Source organism: Octopus bimaculoides, chromosome 2, assembly GCF_001194135.2.
Source record: "Octopus bimaculoides isolate UCB-OBI-ISO-001 chromosome 2, ASM119413v2, whole genome shotgun sequence".
In the NCBI taxonomy this organism is placed as follows: Eukaryota; Metazoa; Mollusca; class Cephalopoda; order Octopoda; family Octopodidae; genus Octopus; species Octopus bimaculoides.
The window spans coordinates 52,166,521-52,172,559 of record NC_068982.1 but is presented as its reverse complement, the minus strand read 5'-3'; the positions used below and the strand labels follow the sequence as shown (position 1 = coordinate 52,172,559).

General features: G+C 36.7%; 1 long non-coding RNA gene across 1 annotated transcript in view; it reads left to right on the top strand.

The window, feature by feature from the left end:
• The window catches only part of LOC106867410 (uncharacterized), a 7,242-nt gene extending 1,895 nt beyond the window's left edge, over positions 1–5,347 (top strand). The window contains exons 2-3 of the long non-coding RNA XR_001409132.2: positions 2,691–2,870; positions 4,854–5,347. This is a non-coding gene — a long non-coding RNA (uncharacterized LOC106867410). The remainder of the gene's footprint in view (positions 1–2,690; positions 2,871–4,853) is intronic.
• Positions 5,348–6,039: the final 692 nt, after the last annotated feature.

The window sequence follows — 6,039 nt, the reverse complement described above, 5'->3', positions numbered from 1 at the left end:
TCAGATTTATCATTGCATTGTCTCTCTACTACCTCTGTCAAATGAATCACCAAAATTGGCCTTTCATTATTTATAATCTGTACCTATTTGTTTGGTTACGAAATAAGATACACAAAAACGTGTTTCTGAATTACGTGTATTTACTTTATATACATATGAGTTGAAAACTTTCTTCTAGCATTCCACTTAATATCTATGTTCCATGCTGGCATGGATTGGAGAGTTATTAATGTAGAAATATGGTATCGTAGCTACTAACAGTTGAGGGTTGCGTAGTCTAGACGGCGTTTTTAGATTTCATTATTCTCTTTAACCCGGGCAACGCCGGGTGTTTCTGCTAGTTGGAAATAAAACTGGATAGATAAATGATGTGCTTGCATAAAACCTTCGTATCTTCATATCACAACACAAAAACTTCTGTTTTAAATTTTTCATTTGATTCTTAACAGCATCGCTAACTTGTCAAATGTAACTAGCCACGAGGGACACATCTACACGATCGTTCGAGCTGCTAAAAATAGCAAGCTAAGCTCCCTAAGATCACACATTAGTATCTTTAAAATAATAGCATTTCTAAATGCATTAAGTATGAAGAAAAGACAAAATGTTGCCTGCTGAAACGTTTTTGATCATTCTGTTAGATCAAGACCAATCTGTGGCTAAATATCAACATTTGTCAAAGAAATTAACATTTCGAGGTGGAGGGTGGCGTCCACATAATCATGAATTTTGAGATTTATAGCGAAGCGAAAATGGGAATGTAGTTTTTATTCTTTTCGGAATAGTATAAGTAATGTTGGAGAAACTACTGAATAAATCATTACTACACTCTTAAACGTATGGATAGATTAATAAGAGAGAACCGGCACTACACCAAACTCCAATATATTTATTTATTAATCCAACTGTTATTGATCTGAAAGGGGAAAAAAGTGACCAAGAGACAGAAGTCCATCACGGCGTTATTTGAACTCATTAAGATAAAGTAGATATTTCATTCTCTTTGCTGCTTCAATAACAATATCTAATAATCGATATAAGGGCACAAAGTTTGAAGGCCGATGCAGTCGATTAAGTCAACCCTTTTTTTCTTTTGTTTTTTTTTCGGTGTGTTACAAGTTCCGAAGACCACCATCTTGTTTCTGCTAAAATCATAAATCGTATTATATTATTATTAGTGTTAAGCCTGCGAGCTGGAAGAATCGCTAACACGTCGGGCGAAATGTTTAACGGCATTTCTTCAGGCTTAGCTTCTTTTTTTTTTTTAATTTCAAATGCCACCGAGATCGACTTTGCTGTTTATCTTTTTGGAGTCGATAAAATAAAGTACCAGTCAAGTACTGAGTTCGATGTAATTGTGTAATCGGTGGTCTTGTCTCTCTTCTCAAAATTGCTAGCTTTGTTCCAAAATTAGAAAGAAATATTGTTATTGTTGTAAGAGCAGTGGACCGAAAGAATCATTAGAACGTCAAGCAAAATACTTTGCGACATTTAGTTACAGCCTTTGACGTTCTGAGTTCACAGAGGTCAACTTTACTTTTCATCTTTCCGGGGTTCGATAAAATAAAGTACCGGCTAAGTACTGGAGTCAGCATAATCGACTAGCCCCATCCTCCAAATCTGAGGCTGCATGCCTATGTTAGAAACGTTTATTGTTAGCATTTAACGGGCCTTAGCGCGTTAGATATGGGTGGGGTAGATCAACTACGTTGCCCTATTTAGTTACATCCCTTTACATCAGACATGGGGCGACATTTTGGAGAAGCGGGTCGCATGATACATAGCTCATCATCAGACGGGCCGCACAAGTGAAATAAAAAAAGAAATTTTCCGTAAGCCGTGCCAATCTGAAACTTACGCGGGCCGCAGGTTGCTTTTGACAGCTTTACATATCAAGTTGAAAATCTAACACGGTTGCTGTTTGTCCTTCATTCACCCGTAGTACTTGAAATGTGATGGATGTAGGGTGAAAGATTAAAATCAACTTACCCGTTCCTCTCAACAGTCGTTGGTCTCGTCCCCATGTAAGAAATTGTTATTGTTGTAAGTACAGGAACGTTGCCGAACATTGAGTCTTTGGATTTCTTTGTCCCACGTTAATGTCTACCTATTTTCCTATATGCCTTCAGTTAAGAGAACTTAGATTTTACAGGGTAAAATGAGTAGCAGCATTTCTTCCGTCTTTGTTTTGAGTTCAAATGTCACCGAGGTTAACTTTGCTTTTCATCCTTTCGGGGTTGATAGAATAAGTACCAGTTAAGTACTGAGATAGATGTAATCGACTATCAGCCTCCCTCAAATTTCAGGCCTTGAGCCTATAGTAGAAAGGGCTATTACTGTCGCTACAGCTAATGATGATTTTTTTTTTTTTTTAACATGGCCATTAGAAATGACAGCCAATTTCCTTTCTAACTTTATTCAAATAAAAAAGACACATTAGAATAATATAGTCCGAGATATATTTTCTGAAAATAATATGGTGTGGTTATTGTTAGTCTACTTGACCAGCGCTGGCGTGGAATAAACCACCAACAACCTTCTCAGAAGTGAACTGAGTCTATGAACGTTAATATCATTATGCTCTACAAAACATTTATCATACTGGATTAAAGTAGATTTATTTATGCAAACTCCTCTTTTTTTCCCCCTTGTCTCATTTCTTTCTTTTTTCTTTGGCGAAAATAATTCAGACGGTATGGCCGGTCGACCAAGAACTGTGATATGTTATATATGTGGCCGGGAATTTGGTACACAATCTATCGATATCCACGAACCACAATGTTTAAAAAAATGGAAATTACAAAACAGTCAGTTACCAAAGAAGGAACGTAGACCCTTGCCAGTCAAACCACAAGTACTGCCGTTGAGTGGTAAATATGTCATTTTTATGTGAGCTTCTAGGGATTTTATTGGGATATTTTATTAAAACTAGCTGGCAGAATCGTTCGCACGCCGGGCGAAATGCTTAGCAAGCTGGCAGAAACGTTCGCACGCCGGGCGAAATGCTTAGCAGTATTTCGTCTGCCGCTACGTTCTGAGTTCACATTCGGCCGAGATCGACTTTGCCTTTCATCTTTTCGTGATCGATAAATTAAGTACCAGTTACACACTAGAGTCGATGTAATCGACTCATCTCCTCCCCCAAAATTGCTGTCCTTGTGGCAAAATTTGAAATTACTATTATTAACAAGGCGGCGAGCTGACAGAATCGTTAGCACATCAGGAAAAATGCTTAGCAGCATTTTTTCCGTCTTTATGTTCTGAGCTCAAATTCTGCCGAGGTCGATTTTGACCGTCATCTTTTCTAAATTGATAAACATATGTACCAGTTGAACACTGAGGTCGATGAAATCGACTAGTTCCCTCAGAAACTTCAAGCTTTGCGGTCAAAGCTGCAACGACTTTGTACATAGTTTTATTCGATCATTGATGAGATGGGATTAAGTATCAAGTTGTACGGGAGTGGGGTTCCTTAGAGTTACAGTTCTGAGCAAAAGGAAGAATTTAATCTGGCAAGTAAAAACTGATAGTGATAATGAAAAAGGAGGAGATGGTTGGGATCTTTTTTAAAACGGGGGCCACATTTTTCATTAATGTTTTACGTAGTGTTTTTGGTACGGAAAGACTTTCAAACTTCGTATACTTATCTATTTTGTGTTATAGAACAGAAAAATATTTTTGTATTCGAATTTATTTCATGTAAAAAATTGTCTTATTTCGATAATTTCAACCAATCACTGACAAGTATTCAGTTGTTTATATTTACTCCTTTGGCTGATTAAGCCATAGCTTCGTTTTATTTGCTTTTTTCATTTTAAATTTGCTTTTTTCATTTTCTTTTTTTTTTCTTCGTTTTATTTGTTTTTTTCTTTTTAAATTTGCTGTTTTACCCTAACCCTAACCCTATCACCGATAGAATTGTTTCAGAATCGTTTGTTTATGTAATCGGCACTTAATGTATATCGGCTGAATGGACGTCAGTGATTGGTTGAAATTACAGAAATACGACAACTTTAACATGGAATAACTTAGGGATTTCTTTTTTTTTTTAAGAAGACTAAGAGAAAAAGATGTTTTATATGACACATTCTACCAGTGTTCCAAGTTTCAAAGTGTTTCGTTAATGAAAAATGTGGCCCCCGTTTTAAAAAAGATTCGATGGTTGCGTTAGGTTAGAGGTGTCGTTTATGCTACATATTCAGGGGAGCAGAAGGCACAGTAGTATCCGTAGAAAAGGTAGCGAGAAGAGCACATCCGTGAAAATTGTAGCATGTTGGTGAGTGAGTGTTTTGCTAATCATTTGAAGTACCTTCTTATTATTTACTATACTCATTTTGGCATTATTTTAAGATTAAGTTCTTAATCTTATAAATGCATATAAAGATATTATACAATTTGGGTCAAAAATCATGCGCCAAGGCATTTGTCGTGTTATGTCATTGTTTTTATTATTATTATCGAAAGGATAAACGGCAAAGTCAATTCCACTGAAGTCGACTTTACCTTTCATCCTTTCGAGATCGATAAAATAAGTACCAGTTGAGCACTGGGGTTGATGTAATCGACTTAACCCCTCCACCACCAAATTGGCGGCCTTGTGCCAAACATTTGAAATTATTATTATTCATTTTGTTCATAATGTACATATGTATTCATCATTTTATTTATTTAATTTTAGAAAAATTGAAGCGTCTTTGACAATTCCGAAGCGTATTGAACTTATTTTGTGCGTGACTTTTGGCCCACTCTGAATAATAATAATCTATAACCACAGCAATATGGTTTGCAATAATGAAACATGTCATAAGACGTTTCGCCATAGTTAACTAAAATATGTTTTGTTGATGTTGCAGGCAATGACTGTTACGACATTGACTTACGAAATCAAGCTGCTTGGGAGAGTAGTCAGGCAGCTCTGGTTCCCTGTGACGTTTGTGGAAGAACATTCTTACCAGACAGACTTGCAGTACATCAGAGAAGTTGCAGACCCAAGAAGGTACGAATTAAAGTGTGATGGCAATATATGTATTAGATCCGGGGCAATGGGTTAACAGAAATTTTGGAGCGTCAGACAAATGACTTTTGCTATTCGATTACGATTACTTAAGTTCTTAGTTCAAATTCCACCAAGGTCAGCTTTGTCTTATCCTTTTTGAGTCGATAAAGTAAGTACCAGCCTAGTACTAGATTGATTTAATACATTATACCCTTCTCCCAAGTGAGGTCTAATACCTACGTTAGAAATCAACATATAAGAATGTTCAGTACAACATGCACCAGCATGACCGCAGCCACTTGGCTGAAACACATAAATAAATAAATAAAATAAATAAATAATAAAAAAATATTAAGTAGTTTGATATTTTTATAATTTGAAAATAATGCAAAATCGTTTCTCCCGGTTCCAATTTCAGTAATACCTAGATAAATATATATTTCTTTATTCGAGAAGATCCCTTTAATGAAGTACTGTGTTTAAAAAAAGAGCATATCTCAAAATCAGGCGAAACGAAATCTCCTCAGAAGTGAAAGATAATGGCAGATATCAATATTCCTCAGTTATTTCTGCTTTTTAGTGTCGCTCTGCCACTACTGATCCAGCTGGATGTATACATACAGAAAGCGTAAAAGCTATTTGCTGATATGCAAACACGTCGCACAAAATCAGAATTTACGTCTGAAGCGTTAGGCGGCGACCCGGCAGAATCGTTAGCACGCCGGTCGAACTGCTTCGCGGTATAACGGCTCTGTGAATTATTGTGAATACTGTTGTGTTACTTTGTGAAAACTGTCTCGGTAAATAATTGTGATTTTGTGGAATTATTACGGTTGCATTTCACGTGAGCTGCTGCATTTTTCCCAGCTATGGCAAGTGGTAGTGTCTCCAGTATGGAAAGCTACGCCAAAGCCACTGCGGTGAGGAAGCCAGTGCCGCTAGAAACCAAGTTAATCAAGTTGGATATGGAGGAGGTGACCAGAAGCAGGAATTTGATAGAAGTTGAGGGAGACTCATACAAATTGTGTCCCCCAGAAATAGCA